Raw genomic sequence first — 15944 nt, 5'->3', positions numbered from 1 at the left:
TTTTGTGCCTCTTTTTTTTAAAAAAAATATATTTTATTGCTATTTTACAGAGAGGAAGGGAGAGGGATAGAGAGCTAGAAACATCGATGAGAGAGAAACATTGATCAGCTGCCTCCTGCACACCTCCCACTGGGGATGTGCCCGCAACCAAGGTACATGCCCTTGACCGGAATCGAACCTGGGACCCTTCAGTCCGCAGGCCGACGCTCTATCCATTGAGCCAAACCGGTTTTGGCATCTTTTGTGGCTCTTTTTTCTTTTTTTCCCCTCCCTCCTTCCCTCCCTCCCTCCTTTTTTCTACACTAGAGGCCCGTTGCATGAAGATTTGTGCAATAGGCCTTCCTTCTCCTGTCTGCCGGCACTGGTTTTTCTCCAGGACCCAGGCCTTCGCTCTGGCCGCCGCCTTCCGTCTTCACCCCGGCCGGACCCTTCAGTCTTCCCTGCTCCAGCTGGAACGCCGCTCCTGTAGCTCCCTCCGCCCCCTGCCCTTCCCCTCATAGCAGGCATCCCGCCCCACCTGGCTGCTCCACGCCTGTGTATGCAAATTAACCCGCCATCTTTGTTGGGTTAATTTGCATACTCACACCTGATTGGCCGGTGGGCATCGTGGAGGTATGGTCAATTTGCATATTTCTCTTTTATTAGTGTAGGTGAGGTCTCTATCGTCTTGACACTTTGTCAGTGAGCATTACTGACTCAGTTGTAGGCACAGAGCTGTCGCTCAGTCTCCAGACCGTATTCATTCTGAAAACGGGACTTCATACTTTCTAAGCACCAGCCCCTGTGTCCCCCCGCCCCCCCGTCCCTGGCCCCCACCCCTCTGTGCTCCGCCCCCTGGAGCCTGGCTGCTTTCCGTCTCTCATGGAACTGGAGTCACAGGGGACTTGTCTTTCCGTGGCGGCTGATGTCACTGAGCGGAATGGCACGGAAGTTCATCGGTATCGTGGCAAAGGCTGGGCTCTCCTCCCTTTTCAGGGCTGAGTAATATTCCACCGTGGGCACAGACCACATCTTCTCAGCCGTTCCTCTATCCGTGGGCCCTGGGGTGGTCTCCGTGTCTTGGCTACTGTGAGTGATGCCGCTGGGAACGTGGGACCGCTGATACCTCTTTGGGGACCCCGCGTTCCGCTCTTTGGGGTGCACGCTACCCCCTCCCGGGCAGGGCTCCGTCTCGGGCAGGCTCTCCTCGTGACAACAGAGGTGTGTGGGTGGCTCTGGGCTTATACGCCAGCAGGAACACATTGCCTTCCTCTGTGCTTCTGGCAAGTCCCCCCGGGCTGGCGTCCCCGGCCCCCTCAGTCCGCCTGTCCGGCCTCGGCCCAGTGGCCAGGGGCGTCCCTGCAGGTGTGGGGGCAGCCTCTCCACTCGGGGCCCGGGACCCCCGGGCTGGGGAGAGGGGCTTCCCCGGCGGCCATCGGGGTGGGAGGGGGCTGTTACTCAAAGGAGGGAGGTGCCGGCCCTGGCTGGTGTGGCTCGGTTGGTTGGAGCCTGTCCACCGAAAGGTCACGGGTTCAATTCCTGGTCAGGGCACATAGCTAGGTGGCGGGGTCGCTCCCCGGTCGGGGCACATACGGGGGGCAAGCAGGCGGTGTTTCTTCCTCTCTCTGTTTCTCTCAGCACTTCCTCCCTGCTGAGAATCGGGGTGGCATTCCGGCTCAGCGTAGGGGTGAAGTGAGCAAGGAGGTGGAAAGGGAGTGAGCTGATTCCTCCCCTTCCTGCCCCCCCGCCCCCGCCCCCCCTCCCCCGTGCCCCCGTCTCCTTTATCTGCTCGGTGCTCGGTTCATCACGCGTCCATCATTCCTCAAATGCCTGCCACCCGCCGGGACGCGCATTCCCTCCCTCATCGCCGGCGGGCGTCCCAGCTGCTCCGAAGGCTCGGAACTCATTTCCTGAGCGTCCCAGCCCGGGTGCTGTGTGATAACTCGGGGGGGTGGGGGGCCGGCCAGGACGGTCCCGAGGGCTCTGGCCAGAGGCCCCTGCATGACTCACAGGCCCTGGTCCCCCACTCCATGGTGGTGCGGCTCCCCGGCTCCCAAGTGAGCGCTTCACCCCAGCCCAGGGACGCTCCAGGCCTGGGGTCACAGCCTTCGGCCGGGTCATGGTCTGGGGTCATGGTCCAGGATTGTGGTCTGGGGTCGTGGTCTAGGGTCATGGTCCAGGATTGTGGAATGGGGTCGTGGTCTGGGGTCGTGGTCTGGGGTCATGGTCCGGGATTGTGGAATGGGGTCATGGTCTGGGGTCATGGTCTGGGCTCGTGGTCTGGGGTCGTGGTCTGGGGTCATGGTCTGGGGTCGTGGTCTGGGGTTGTGGTCCGGGGTCATGGTCTGGGGTCATGGTCTGGGGTCGTGGTCTGGGGTTGTGGTCCGGGGTCATGGTCTGGGGTCGTGGTCCGGGGTCGTGGTCCGGGGTCATGGCCCGGGGTCATGGTCCAGAGTCATGGTCCGGGGTCAGGATCAGGGGTCAGGATCAGGGGTCCTGATCCAGGCACAGGTGGCTGCACTTCCTCAGAGCGGCCACCAGGGGGCGGCCCAGCAGCTCTGCTCCCACCTGCCATCCCACCTCCTTGCTTGAGAGGCCGAGATGGTGCGGTCACTTCTCCCTCCCCGCACTGGCCCGGGACAGGGGGCCCCCGGGGGCCCTGGCACGTTTCGCTGCTCGTCCTTCGTCCCCGACAGGGAGCCATGACTGTCCCGGGCCCTCCCTCCCTTTGCCTCATTGGTGGGCTCAGCCTGGCTCAGGAGCAGCGTCCACGGGGAGGTACGGCGCCGCCCAGGTGCCAGGATGTGGGGCGGGCACGCAGCTTTGGTTCGGTAGCCTCACCTGAGGGTATCTTCCCCGTGGATTCACTTCTTTAGAGAGAGTGGAAGGGAGGGGAGGGGAGACAGACTTTCTCTCTTTCTTTAAATATATTTTCATTTGACTTCAGAAAGGAAGGGATAAGGCAGTGGTCGGCAAACTGCGGCTTGCGAGCCACATGCGGCTCTTTGGCCCCTTGAGTGTGGCTCTTCCACAAAATACCACGGCCTGGGCGAGTCTATTTTGAAGAAGTGGCATTAGAAGAAGTTTAAGTTTAAAAAATTTGGCTCTCAAAAGAAATTTCAATCATTGTACTGTTGATATTTGGCTCTGTGGACGAATGAGTTTGCCGACCACTGGGATAGGGAGAGAGAGAGAGAAACATCCATGATGAGAGAGAATCATGGATCAGCTGCCTCCTGCACGCCGCCCCCTGGGGATCGAGCCCACCACCTGGGCATGTGCCCTTGACCGGACTCGAACCCAGGATGCTTCAGTCTGCAGGCTGAGGCTCTATCCACTGAGCAACACCAGCCAGGGTCCTTCCACTCTCTAGAAATCAATGGGAAAATATCCTCAGGTGAGGATGGAAAAAAAGAAAAAAGACATCCATGAGAGAGAAACACCGATCAGCTGCCTCCTGCACGCCCCCTACTGGGGATCGAACCCGGGGCCCTTCAGTCCGTGGGCCGACGCTCTATCCACTGAACCACACCGGTCAGGGCTATTGACCTACTTTCATTGCAGCTTCCCTCTCCAGGGTAGACAAAAATTGGGTCCTGGCCGGTGTGGCTCAGTGGATAGAGCGTCAGCCTGTGGGCCAAAGGGTCCCGGGTTCGATTCTGGTGAAGGGCATGTACTGGGGTTATAGGCTCCAATCCCAGACATGGTCGGGGTGTGTACGGGAGGCAGCAAATCAGTAGGTCTCTCTCCCTCTCTCTCCCTGTCCCCCCGCCTTCCACTGTCTCTAAAAATCAACGGGAAAAAATACCCCACAGGCATCTTGTGAACTGTGAAATCTCCCCTCCCCCTTCTTCCTTTCACCGCCCCCCCCACCGCATCGTGGTATTTGTGCCAGAAAAAGATGGCCTATTTCTTTTTCTTATTTTTTTAAAATATATTTTTATTGATTTCAGAGAGGAAGGGAGAGAGAGATAGAAACATCCATGATGAGAGAGAATCATGGATTGGTTGCCCCCTGCACACCCCCCACTGAGGATCGAGCCCACGACCTGGGCATGTGCCCTGACTGGGAATCGAACCCGGGACCCTTCAGCCCACAGGCCAGCGCTCTATCCATTGAGCCAAACTGGCTAAGGCTTTTTTTTTATTTTTAATATATTATATTGATTTTTTACAGAGAGGAAGGGAGAGGGAGAGAGAGTTAGAAACATCGATGAGAGAGAAACATCCATCAGCTGCCTCCTGCACACCTCCCACTGGGGATGTGCCCGCAACCAAGGTACATGCCCTTGACCGGAATCGAACCCGGGACCCCTCAGTCCGCAGGCCGACGCTCTATCCACTGAGCCACACCGGCCAGGGCAAGATGGCCTGTTTCCACGTGTCCGTCTCGAAGGTGACTTCATGAGACCGGACTTGCTGATCCATCGCTTGTTTCCTTGGGAGGCCGAGCGCTGGCTCTGGGCTGAGGCCGGGGGCGGGCCGCCTCGCTCCCTCGGCAGTGCGTTTCTTGCCATATTAGGAAACGGATCTAACCGTGGCCAAAAAGTAAAAATAAAAACGCTGATTTTTATCTGAGTCAGCTTCATCGCGTTCTTACTGGGTTCCTGTTATCTGAGGGATAAATCCAAGGCTTAGGCCCGGCCCGTGGCTCAGGGGTGGAGCGTCGGCCTGTGAACCAGGAGGTCCTGGGTTCGATTCCCGGTCAGGGCACAGGCCCGGGTTGTGGGCTCCATCCTCAGGGTGGGGCGTGCAGGAGGCAGCCGATCCATTATTCTCTCTCATCATGGATGTTTCCATCTCTGTCTCCCTCTCCCTTCCTCTCTGACCTTAATACAAATATATTTTTAAAAGAAAAAATAAAAGCCCTAACCGGTGTGGCTCAGTGGATAGAGCGTCGGCCTGCGGACTGAAGGGTCCCGGGTTCGATTCCGGTCAAGGGCATGGACCTTGGTTGCGGGCACATCCCCAGTGGGAGGTGTGCAGGAGGCAGCTGATGGATGTTTCTCTCTCATCGATGTTTCTCACTCTCTATCCCTCTCCCTTCCTCTCTGTAAAAAATCCATAAAATATATTATAAAAAGGAAAAAGGAAAGAAGCATGTGGATGTGACCGGGGCCCCCTGGGAATGGGGCGATCGTGGAGTAAATACTTACTCCCCAGGAAAAAAGAAAGTGTTTCGTGTCCGGCCCGGTGAGTGCAGGCGCGTGGGGGACCGGAGCATGGCGGCCGGCAGTTTCCCGCCTCGTCCCTGGGCCTTTCCGCGGGGGCCGCGGCCCACGCTGCCCACACGCCCCGTTGTTGCTCCAGACGCTCCCCCGGCGCCCGCTCCGTCCCCGGGAAACACGGGCGATACTGGCACAGCCTGCCTCGCTGTGCTCCGCGCCACGCACAGCACGCGTGTGCCGCCGCCTGGCCTGTGTTCTCCCCTCGTGTGTCCCGTGGAAAGGTATGTCATGCGTGTGGACAGCTCTGCAGCCCGGCCGCCGAGGTCATTGTCCCCGTGGCGGGCCGCAGACAGAGGTGTGGGAGCCCTCGTGTCCCGACGCTCGCTGGCTGCAGGGCCTGCCGTGTGTGTGTGTGTGTGTGTGTGTGTGTGTGTGTGTGTGTGTCCCTGCACTCCCAGTCAGAAGGGCAGTTACCGCTCATGGCTCTCTCTACCTGGGGTACGTGACCTGCCCTCCCCAGGCCTCAGTTTCCCCTCAGGTCAATGCAGACAGTCGTGGATCCCTACAGGATTATGTTGAAGCCGACTTGCGGGCTCGATCCCCAGTGGGGGGCGTGCAGGAGGCAGCCGATCCGTGATTCTCTCTCATCATGGATGTTTCTCTCTCCCCCTCCCTCTCCCTTCCTCTCTGAGATCAATACAAATATATATATATTTAAAAATGTCACCCTAGCCGGTGTAGCTCAATGAATAAGAGTGTGGGCCTGCGGACTGAGGGGTCCCGGGTTCGATTCTGGCCAAGGGCACAGGCCTGGGTTGTGGGCTCCATCCTCAGGGTGGGGCGTGCAGGAGGCAGCGGTTCCAGGATTCTCTCTCATCATGGATGTTTCCATCTCTGTCTCCCTCTCCCTTCCTCTCTGACCTCAATACAAATATATTTTTAAAAGAAAAAAGAAAAGCCCTAACCGGTGTGGCTCAGTGGATAGAGCGTGGGCCTGCGGACTGAAGGGTCCTGGGTTCGATTCTGGCCAAGGGCACATGTCCGGGTTATGGGCTCGATCCCCCCCGGTAGGGGCCGTGCGGAAGGCAGCCAATCAATGGTTCTCTCTCACCGATGTTTCTCTCTCTCTCTCCCTCTCCCTTCCTCTCTGAAATCAACACAAATATATGTATTTTTAAAAGAACGTCTAGCCCACCGGAATGGGTGAGGTGGGGTGTGGAGCTTACGTAACGGGGAGTCCCGTTTTCCTTTTTTAGGTAAGACGAGAGGCCCGGTGCACGAATTCGTGCACGGGTGGGTCCCTCTGGGTGGCCTGCAGGGATCGGGCCGAAACCCGCGGTCCAGCGCCACCTGCAGCTCTTACCTGCCACTCCCGCTCGTCCCGGCCCCACTGTGCCTGCCGCGGGCTCGCCCCATCGGTCCCCATCAGGAGGAGCTCGCGCTGCCACAGCAGCGCTCACCAGCCACGAGCCCTGCGTCTGGCGCCCTCCTGAGGGGAGTGGCCTGCGGGATCGGGCTGAAACCGGCTCTCCGACATCCCCCGAGGGGTCCCGGATGGCGAGAGGGCGCGGGCCAGGCTGAGGGACCCCACCAGTGCACGATCGAGCTGGGGAGGGACTGCAGAGGGCTCCAGGGCGTGTCCGGCCCATCTCGCTCAGTCCTGATCGGCTGGACCCCAGCAGCAACCTAACCTACCAGTCGGAGCATCTGTCTCCTGGTGGTCAGTGCACATCAGAGCGACTGGTCGACTCTCTGCCCCCTGGTGGTCAGTGCACGTCATAGCGAGCAGTTGAGCAGCCTTAGCATATCATTAGCATATTACACTCTGATTGGTCGTTCAGTTATTCAACCGTTCAGTCTATTTGCATATTACGCTTTTATTATATAGGAACTAGAGGCCTGATGCATGAAATTCGTGCACGGGGCGGGGGGGGGTCCCCTCAGGCCAGCCTGCACCCTCTCCAATCCGGGACCCCTCGGGGGATGTCTGACCTAAACCGGCAGTCGGACATCCCTCTCACAGTTCTACACCACTGGCTCCTAACTGCACCCCCCCTGCGGGCCTAGTTGTCCCCAACTGCCCCCCCACCCCCGCTGGCCTGGTCGCCCCTAACTGCTCTCCCCCACCCCCGCTGGCCTGGTCTCCCCCAACTGCCCCCCCCCCCGGCCTGGTCATCCATCACTGCCCCTCACTGCCCCCCCGCCCCTGCCATCCTGGTTGCCCCTCACTGCCCTCCCCTGCAGGCCTGATCGCCCACAACTACCCTCCCTTGCCCGGCCATCTTGTGCGAGGGTGTAAGGGTTGATTTGCATATTAGCCTTTTATTATATAGGAATGTGTAGACAGATAAGAGCTGAGTCCCTAACACAATGCAGAACGTTCCCGCTTCTCTGAATTGTACAGTGTTGTGGTGAAGCCGAGGTGTGTACGTTTTTTATTTCTTAAGTTGATTTGAGAGAGAGACGGAGAGAGAGAGGGAGAGAGAGAGATTTATTGTTCTAATCATCCACGCGGTCACGGGTTGCTTCCTGTATGTTCCCTGACTGGGGATCAAACTCACTCACTACCTTGGTGTATTGAGACAACACTCCAACTAACCGAGCTACGCTGGCCCGGCCGGTGTGGCTCCGGGGCTGAGCATCGACCTAGGAACCAGGAGGTCAGGGTTCGGTTCCCGGTCAGGGCACGCGCCCGGGTGGCGGGCTCGATCCCCAGTGCGGGGCGTGCAGGAGGCAGCCAGTCCATGATGCTCTCTCACCATCGATGTTTCTATCTCTCCCTCTCCCTTACTCCCTGAAATCAATAAAATATATATAAATAAAAAATAAAAACAACCCTGGCCATCCCAGTGTGATCAACCCGAGGTTGGGGTCGACCGTATGTATTCCCGATAAAATAGCACAACCCCATCTGCCCAGGTCAGGAGAGCAATTCCAGCCACATCACCATGAAAGAGGAACAGAATGTGAAAAATGTCAGCAGCTCGCAGCACCGTGGAACCATGAGCAGCTGCCGTGATAGTTTTTTTTTGCAACAGCCCCGATTTCTTCATCTCTTCTCCTAATTTTGATGCTGGAGAAGTAAACAGACAAAGACCCCCACCCCCCACCCCCCGCCCGCCCCCGCATCTATAAAAAGCCACAGTCCCAAAAATAACTTAATCATGCTGTTTGCAGGCAGATCCGAACGGTTCGGAGTCACTTTAGCACATTTCCAAACACACGTCGCCTCATCGCTTCCTGCGGCTGCGATGATTACGGTTTCTGGAATATTCTCACGTGACCACGGTCCTGGTTTGTGATGGCTTCGGTTAAAAATAGCCGGATTGCGAAAACCTCAGCATGATCGGGAAGATTAAAATAGTTTCCTTAGTTTCACTAAACAAAAAAGAGAGACACACACACACACACACACACATTTCTTTCTTTTTTTAAAAAAAATATATTCCATTGATTTTTTACAGAGAGGAAGGGAGAGGGAGAGAGAGTTAGAAACACCGATGAGAGAGAAACATCGATCGGCTGCCTCCTGCACACCCCCTACTGGGGATGTGCCCGCAACCAAGGTACATGCCCTTGACCGGAATCGAACCCGGGACCCTTGAGTCCGCAGGCCGATCCTCTATCCACTGAGCCACACCAGTTAGGGCCGCACCACTGTTTTTTATTGTTGTTGCTTTTAATCATCACCCGAGGATATTTTTCCCATTGATTTTTTAAAAATATAATTGTAGCCGAAACCGGTTTGGCTCAGTGGATAGAGTGTCGGCCTGCAGACTGAAGGGTCCCGGGTTCGATTCCGGTCAAGGGCATGTACCTTGGTTGTGGGCACATCCCCAGTAGGAGGTGTGCAGGAGGCAGCTGATCGATGTTTCTCTCTCATCGATGTTTCTAACTCTCTATTCCTCTCCCTTCCTCTTTGTAAAAAATCAATGGAATATATTAAAAAATATATATAATTGTAGCCCTAACCGGTTTGGCTCAGTGGATAGAGCGTCGGCCTGCGGACTCAAGGGTCCCGGGTTCGATTCCGGTCAAGGGCATGTACCTTGGTTGTGGGCACATCCCCAGTAAGGAGTGTGCAAGAGGCAGCTGAATCGATGTTCCTAACTCTCTATACCTCTCTTTTCCTCTCCGTAAAATATCAATAAAATATATTTAAAAAAATATATATAATTGTAATGATTTCAGAGAGAGGAAGGGAGCGGGAGAGAGAGAGAGAAACATCCATGATGAGAGAGAATCACGGATCGGCTGCCTCCTGCACGCCCCCCACTGGGGATGGAGCCCGCAACCCGGGCCTGTGCCCTTGACCGGGAATCGAACCCTGACCTCCTGGTTCATAGGTCGACGCTCAACCACCGAGCCACGCCGGCCGGGTTCCATTGATTTCTAAAGAGAGTGGAAGGTGTGTGTGTGTGAGAGAGAGAGAGAGAGAGAGAGAGAGAGAGAGAGAGAGAAACATCGATGTGAGAGAGACAGCCATTGCTCACCTCCCTCCTACGCCCTGAGCAGGGCCGGGGATCGAACCTGCAACCGAGGTACATGCCCTTGACCGGGAATCGAACCCGGGAACCTCCGTCTGCGGGCCGGCGCTCTAACCACTGAGCCACCGGCCAGGGCTGTTTGTATTCTTCTGAAGGGAAGGCACGTCTGACACCCCCCACCCCCCCGTTACCCCATCTGGGTCAGAAGCAGGCGTCCGTGTGCCGTGTGCTATTGCTCTGCCCGCCCCTCCCGCGTCCCCTCCGCCGGCCCCGGAGACGGGTCTCCTGGCTCCGACCCCCTGGCAGGAGAGCCGAGGGCTTATCACGCTCCCCTCCTCGCTCTTGCCCTGCGATGGATCCCTGGGGTGGTTTCTCCTGACGCGGACGACACAGCTCTCCGCGGCCCCGGGATTTACTGTGGGCGTCGGGTTTCCATCTAAAAGCCATCTCTCCCGGCCTCCGATGCGTCTCTTCTCGTTGGTCCGCGACCTTCGCTCCTGCCTCTGAGGCGGGCTGTCCCGCGATGGTCCTCGTTCTCGGAACGTGTTTCCCGGAGTGTGTGTGTGGGGTGGTTCGGAGCCCCAGATCGCTTGCTTTTTATGGAAACTGAGTCTCTGCACGCGCTAACCTCCCCTCCCCTCCCCTTTTCATCGTTTATATTTATTGTTACGACTAGAGGCCCGGTGCACGAAATCCGTGCACAGGTAGGTTCCCTAGGCCTGGCCAGTGATCAGGGCTGAACGGGGCCTTCCTTCGTTCCACGCCGCCCCCTGGTGGTCAGCACACGTCATAGCAGGCGGTCGAACTCCCAGTTGGTTGAACTCCCGCGTGGACAATTTGCATATTAGCCTTTTATTATATAGGATTATTACTAAAGGCCCAGTGCACGAAATTCGTGCAAGAGTAGGCCTTCCTTCCCCCGGCCGCTGGCACCGGCTACCTTCTGGCACCCGGGACCCAGGCTTCCCTCGCAGCCCCGGCTTTGTCCGGAAGGTCGTCCGGAAGGACGTCCGGTCTAATTAGCATATTACGCTTTCATTATTATAGATTTTACATAAACTGAGTCCCTGCACGTGCTAACCTTCCCTCCCCTCACCTTTTCATCTTTTCTATTTATTATTATTATTTTTGTTGTTGTTCATCCTCACCTAGAGGATATTTCTCCACATTGATTGTTAGAGAGAGTGGAAGGGAGAGGGAGAGACAGAGAGAAACATCGATGGGAGAGAGACACATCGACGGGTTGCCTCCAGCACGCACCCCGTCCAGCGCCGGGGAACCTGCAACCGAGGTACGTGCCCTTGACCGGAATTGAACCCGGGACCCTTCAGTTCTGGGGCCGATGCTCTATCCACTGAGCCAAATTGGCTAAGGCTCATTTTTAAAAAATATTTTTAAATTGATTTCAGAGAGGAAGGGAGAGGGAGAGGAAGAAACATCCGTGAGGAGAGAGAATCACGGATCGGCTGCTCCCTGCACACCCCCCACTGGGGATCGAGCCTGGAACCCGGGCATATGCCCTTGACCGGGAATCGAACCCTGACCTCCTGGTTCCTAGGACGACGCTCAGCCACGGAGCCACGCCGGCCGGGCGGCCTCAGTATTTCCGATCTCTTCAGGCCCCTTCCAAGGCTCTTCTGCAGGGGGCAGGTTATAGCTGCTACTTTGCAATTTTTTGATCGCCTCCTTCCGTTTGCAGGCGAGGCGAGGCCAGGCATGGCCTCAGCTTGCCTTTTTGAACCCCGTGTCAGCCTGGCCCCCCTCCATCGGACGGGGGCGGAGGGCGGGGGAGAAAGACTAATCAGTTACCCCTCGGGGCCCGCATTGCTGGCATTCCTGGAGCGTGATCCCCGAAGAGGAATGTATCTCTTTAAATCGCACTCAGGAGTATTCTAAACAGGATGGGGATCTGTACTTGTGTCTGCAGATTAAATAGCAGAAGAGGTGCCGGCCGCGGGGGGACGGGGGGGGGTGACAACGTTTTAATGAACAGCAGACCCGCGGCCAGGCACGGGGTGCTGGCATGACTCTGCGTCACGCTTGGAATGTGAGTGCTGATGGGGGTGGGGGGGGGGGTTGTCCGCAGGGCCCAGCAGTCGGGGCGGGAGGGGGGCCGTGGCCTGTCCCCTGCGTTGGGGCTCTGTGCCCTGGCTTCCTCCCCACACCCCCCAGTCCTTTTTCTGTTGTTGTTCATCCTCCCCCGAGGATATTTTCCCATGGATGTTTAGAGAGAGTGGAAGAGAGAGGGAGAGACAGAGAGAGACACATGGATGGGAGAGAGACACAGCGATGGGTTGCCTCCTGCACGCGCCCCAACCAGGGCCGGGGCCGGGGAGGATCCTGCCACCGAGGTACGTGCCCTTGACCAGAACCGAACCCGGGACCCTTCGGTCCACAGATTGGCGCTCTATCCACTGAGCAACACTGGCCAGGGCTCACCTCCCCGTCTTGGCCTCGTCATTGCCCGAGATGATTCTCTCTGAGGGTCTGTGCGGCCCTGGCTGCCCGCCCGCCGCCTCCTTAGCTTCCCATTCGCGCCTCCGCAGGTGGTGGGGCGGGGAGAGGTGCACACGCAGACACGGCTTGGCTGGAAGGCTCCGCTGAGGGTCTGCGGGGCCGGGGGCCACCTCGCCCCGTCCCTCGGGCCAGCCCTGCTCAGGGGCTGGGAGTCTTTGGCGTCTTTTGTAATTCCAGGGCCACGGGTCCAAGTCCCAACCCAAACCCCAGCCTCCATCTTCATTGGTCACAAAAGGGGGAAGGTGGCCCGCTGAGCGTTGACCTAGGAACCAGGAGGTCACGTTCCATTCCCAGGTCAGGGCACAGGCCCGGGTTGTGGGCTCGATCCCCAGTGGGGGGCGTGCAGGAGGCAGCCGATCCGTGATGCTCTCTCCTCATGGATGTTTCGATCTCTCCCTCTCCCTTCCTCTCTGAAATCAGTAAACATCTATACTAATAAATGGGTAATATGCTAATTAGACCGGATAGACCAGATGTCATTCTGGATGTCCTTCCTCACAAAGCCAGGGCCCGGGCAGCGCCGCCCAGGGTCCCGGTTTCCTGCAGCTGGCTGGAGGAGGGAAGTCTGGGTCTCAGGTGTGGGGGCCGAGCAGAGGTGGTTAGGGGCGATCAGGCAGGCAGGCGAGCAGTTAGGGGTGTTCAGGCAGGCAGGTGAGTGGTTAGGGGTGATCAGGCAGGCAGAGGGTTTAGGGGCGATCAGACAGGCAGGCAGAGTGGTTAGGGGCGATGAGGCAGGCAGGCAGAGTGGTTAGGGGCAATCAGGCAGGCAGGCAGAGTGGTTAGGGGCAATCAGGCAGGCAGGCAGAGGGGATAGGGGCAATCAGGCAGGCAGGTGAGTGGTTAGGGACCATCAGGCAGGCAGGCAGAGGAGTTAGGGGTGATCAGGCAGGCAGAGGAGTTAGGGGTGATCAGGCAGGCAGGCAGAGGGGTTAGGGGCGATCAGGCAGGCAGATGAGTGGTTAGAGGTGATCAGGCAGGCAGGCAGAGGGGTTAGGGGCGATCAGGCAGGCAGAGGGTTAGGGGCGATCAGGCAGGCAGGCAGAGAGGTTAGGGGCGATCAGGCAGGCAGGCAGAGTGGTTAGGGGTGATCAGGCCGGCAGGCAGAGGGGTTAGGGGCGATCAGGCAGGCAGGCAGAGGGGTTAGGGGCGATCAGGCAGGCAGGCAGAGGGGTTAGGGGCGATCAGGCAGGCAGGCAGAGGGGTTAGGGGTGATCAGGCAGGCAGGCAGAGGGGTTAGGGGTGATCAGGCAGGCAGGCAGAGGGTTTAGGGGCGATCAGGCAGGCAGATGAGTGGTTAGGGGCGATCAGGCAGTCAGGCAGAGGGGTTAGGGGCGATCAGGCAGGCAGAGGGTTTAGGGGCGTTGAAGGCAGGGCAGGCAGAGGGGTTAGGGGCGATCAGGCAGGCAGGCAGAGGGGTTAGAGGTGATCAGGCAGGCAGAGGGTTTAGGGGCGATCAGGCAGGCAGATGAGTGGTTAGGGGCAATCAGGCAGGCAGGCAGAGGGGTTAGGGGCAATCAGGCAGGCAGAGGGGTTAGGGGCGATCAGGCAGGCAGGCAGAGGGGTTAGGGGTGATCAGGCAGGCAGGCAGAGGGGTTAGGGGTGATCAGGCAGGCAGGCAGAGGGGTTAGGGGTGATCAGGCAGGCAGGCAGAGGGGTTAGGGGTGATCAGGCAGGCAGGCAGAGGGGTTAGGGGCGATCAGGCAGGCAGAGGGGTTAGGGGCGATCAGGCAGGCAGGCAGAGTGGTTAGGGGCGATCAGGCAGGGCAGGCAGAGGGGTTAGGGGCGATCAGGCAGGCAGAGGAGTTAGGGGCGATCAGGCAGGCAGGCAGAGTGGTAAGGGGCGATGAGGCAGGAAGGCAGAGGGGTTAGGGGCGATGAGGCAGGCAGGCAGAGGGGTTAGGGGCGATGAGGCAGGCAGGCAGAGGGGTTAGAGGTGATCAGGCAGGCAGAGGGGTTAGGGGCGATGAGGCAGGCAGGCAGTGGGGTTAGGGGCGATGAGGCAGGCAGAGGGGTTAGAGGTGATCAGGCAGGCAGGCAGGTGAGTGAGTGGTTAGGAACCAGCGGTCCAGATTGCGAGAGGGTGCAGGCCGGGCTGAGCGACTCCCCCTCCGTGCACGGATTTCGTGCACGCGGCCTCTAGTGCATTAAAATAAATAAACAAAAGCAGAAAGGACATGAAATGTCAATGGAATTTAACCAGAAGGAAAGAGAAATGTACGGTGAAAAAAAAAAAGAAAAAGAAAATTTAACAAAAACAATAAGCAGCCACCAAAGCAAAAGATCAGCAGCATCGTCACAGCACAGCACCCTGAGATTCTAACGGTGGTGAAGACTCCTGCTCGCGCATTCTGTCCTCTGTCTGTCACCTGGGAGGGCGTGACCGATCCTACAGGGATCAGCGTGAAAGGTTGTCGGGAGGGGGGTAGGGAGCGGGGGGAGAAGCGGATTGGTCCGGACGGGAGACATTCGAGAAACGAGGTCCCCCCCTGTAGTGAGATGGGAACAGACTCTGGAAGTTTCTGTCTAACGGAGTCGGTACATTCTTGCTCCCCTCTAGCCTCTATGTGTCCCCGAGCTTCCATGCACCCTTTAGACCAGGGCTGGGCAAACTTTTTGACTCGAGGGCCACAGTGGGTTCTTAAACTGGACCGGAGGGCCGGAACAAAAGCATGGATGGTGTGTTTGTGTGAACTAATATACATTCAAAGTAAAGGAGCGGAGGGGAGAGCAAGAGAACCGGATAGAACAGCCGGATCCGGCCCGCAGGCCGTAGTTTGCCCAAGGCTGCTTTAGACAATAGTGTTTAAAAAAACGTATTTTTATTGATCTTAGAGAGGAAGGGAGAGGGAGAGGGAGAGAAACATCCATGAGGAGAGAGAATCACAGATCGGCTGCCTCCTGCACGCCCCACACTGGGGATGAGCCCACAACCTGGGCACGTGCCCTTGACCGGGAATTGAACCCGGACCCTTCGGTCCGCAGGCTGATGCTCTACCCACTGACCCACACCGGCCAGGGCGGTTTGCCTCCTTTTTTTTAAAAAAAAAAAAACATAAAACAGGACAAGATGAGATGCTTCCTGTTCTCTCCAGGATTCCTTTGAGGAAAGCATTCTCATTTCTATTGGTATTTCGGCGGTAGCCTGGGGGAGCCGTTTGAGGGGCACACAGCCTTCCGTTATGATTTTATCCAAGACAAACTTCTGGTTCTTCTTTATGAAAAAATAAAAATAAAAAGCTAAGCCTTTGTGGTTGAGCGCCGACCTAGGAACCAGGAGGTCAGGGTTCGATTCCCGGTCAGGGTTCGATTCCCGGTCAGGGCGCATGCCCGGGGTTGCAGGCTCCATCCCCCATGTGGGGCGTGCAGGAGGCAGCCGATCCATGATTCTCTCTCATCATGGATGTTTCTATCTCTCTCTCCCTCTCCCGTCCTCTCTGAAATTAATAGAAAAATATATATATATATATTTTATTGATTTTTTACAGAGAGGAAGGGAGAGGGACAGAGAGTTAGAAACATCGATGAGAGAGAAACATCCATCAGCTGCCTCCTGCACACCCCCACCTGGGGATGTGCCCGCAACCAAGGTACATGCCCTTGACAGGAATCAAACCTGGGACCCTTCGGTCCACAGGCTGACGCTCTATCCACTGAGCCACACCGGTCAGGGCTGGAAATACCTCTCTATATAAAAGACTTAGGACCATTACAAGCGGTTGACCAAACAACCGGGAGACCAGTCGCTATGACGTGCACTGACCACCAGGGGGCAGACACCCAATGCAGGAGCTGC

The 15944-nt window shown here is 57.4% G+C and overlaps 1 protein-coding gene across 1 annotated transcript in view; it reads left to right on the top strand.

Moving 5' to 3' along the window:
• The window catches only part of ARNT2 (aryl hydrocarbon receptor nuclear translocator 2), an 89281-nt gene that overhangs the window by 36781 nt on the left and 36556 nt on the right, over positions 1-15944 (top strand). The gene's annotated exons all lie outside the window — the stretch shown is intronic.

This window comes from Plecotus auritus (genome assembly GCF_963455305.1).
Source record: "Plecotus auritus genome assembly, chromosome: 15".
Classification (NCBI taxonomy): Eukaryota; Metazoa; Chordata; class Mammalia; order Chiroptera; family Vespertilionidae; genus Plecotus; species Plecotus auritus.
Note: the sequence above shows the minus strand (reverse complement) of the source record. Positions and strands in the feature narration are given on the sequence as shown.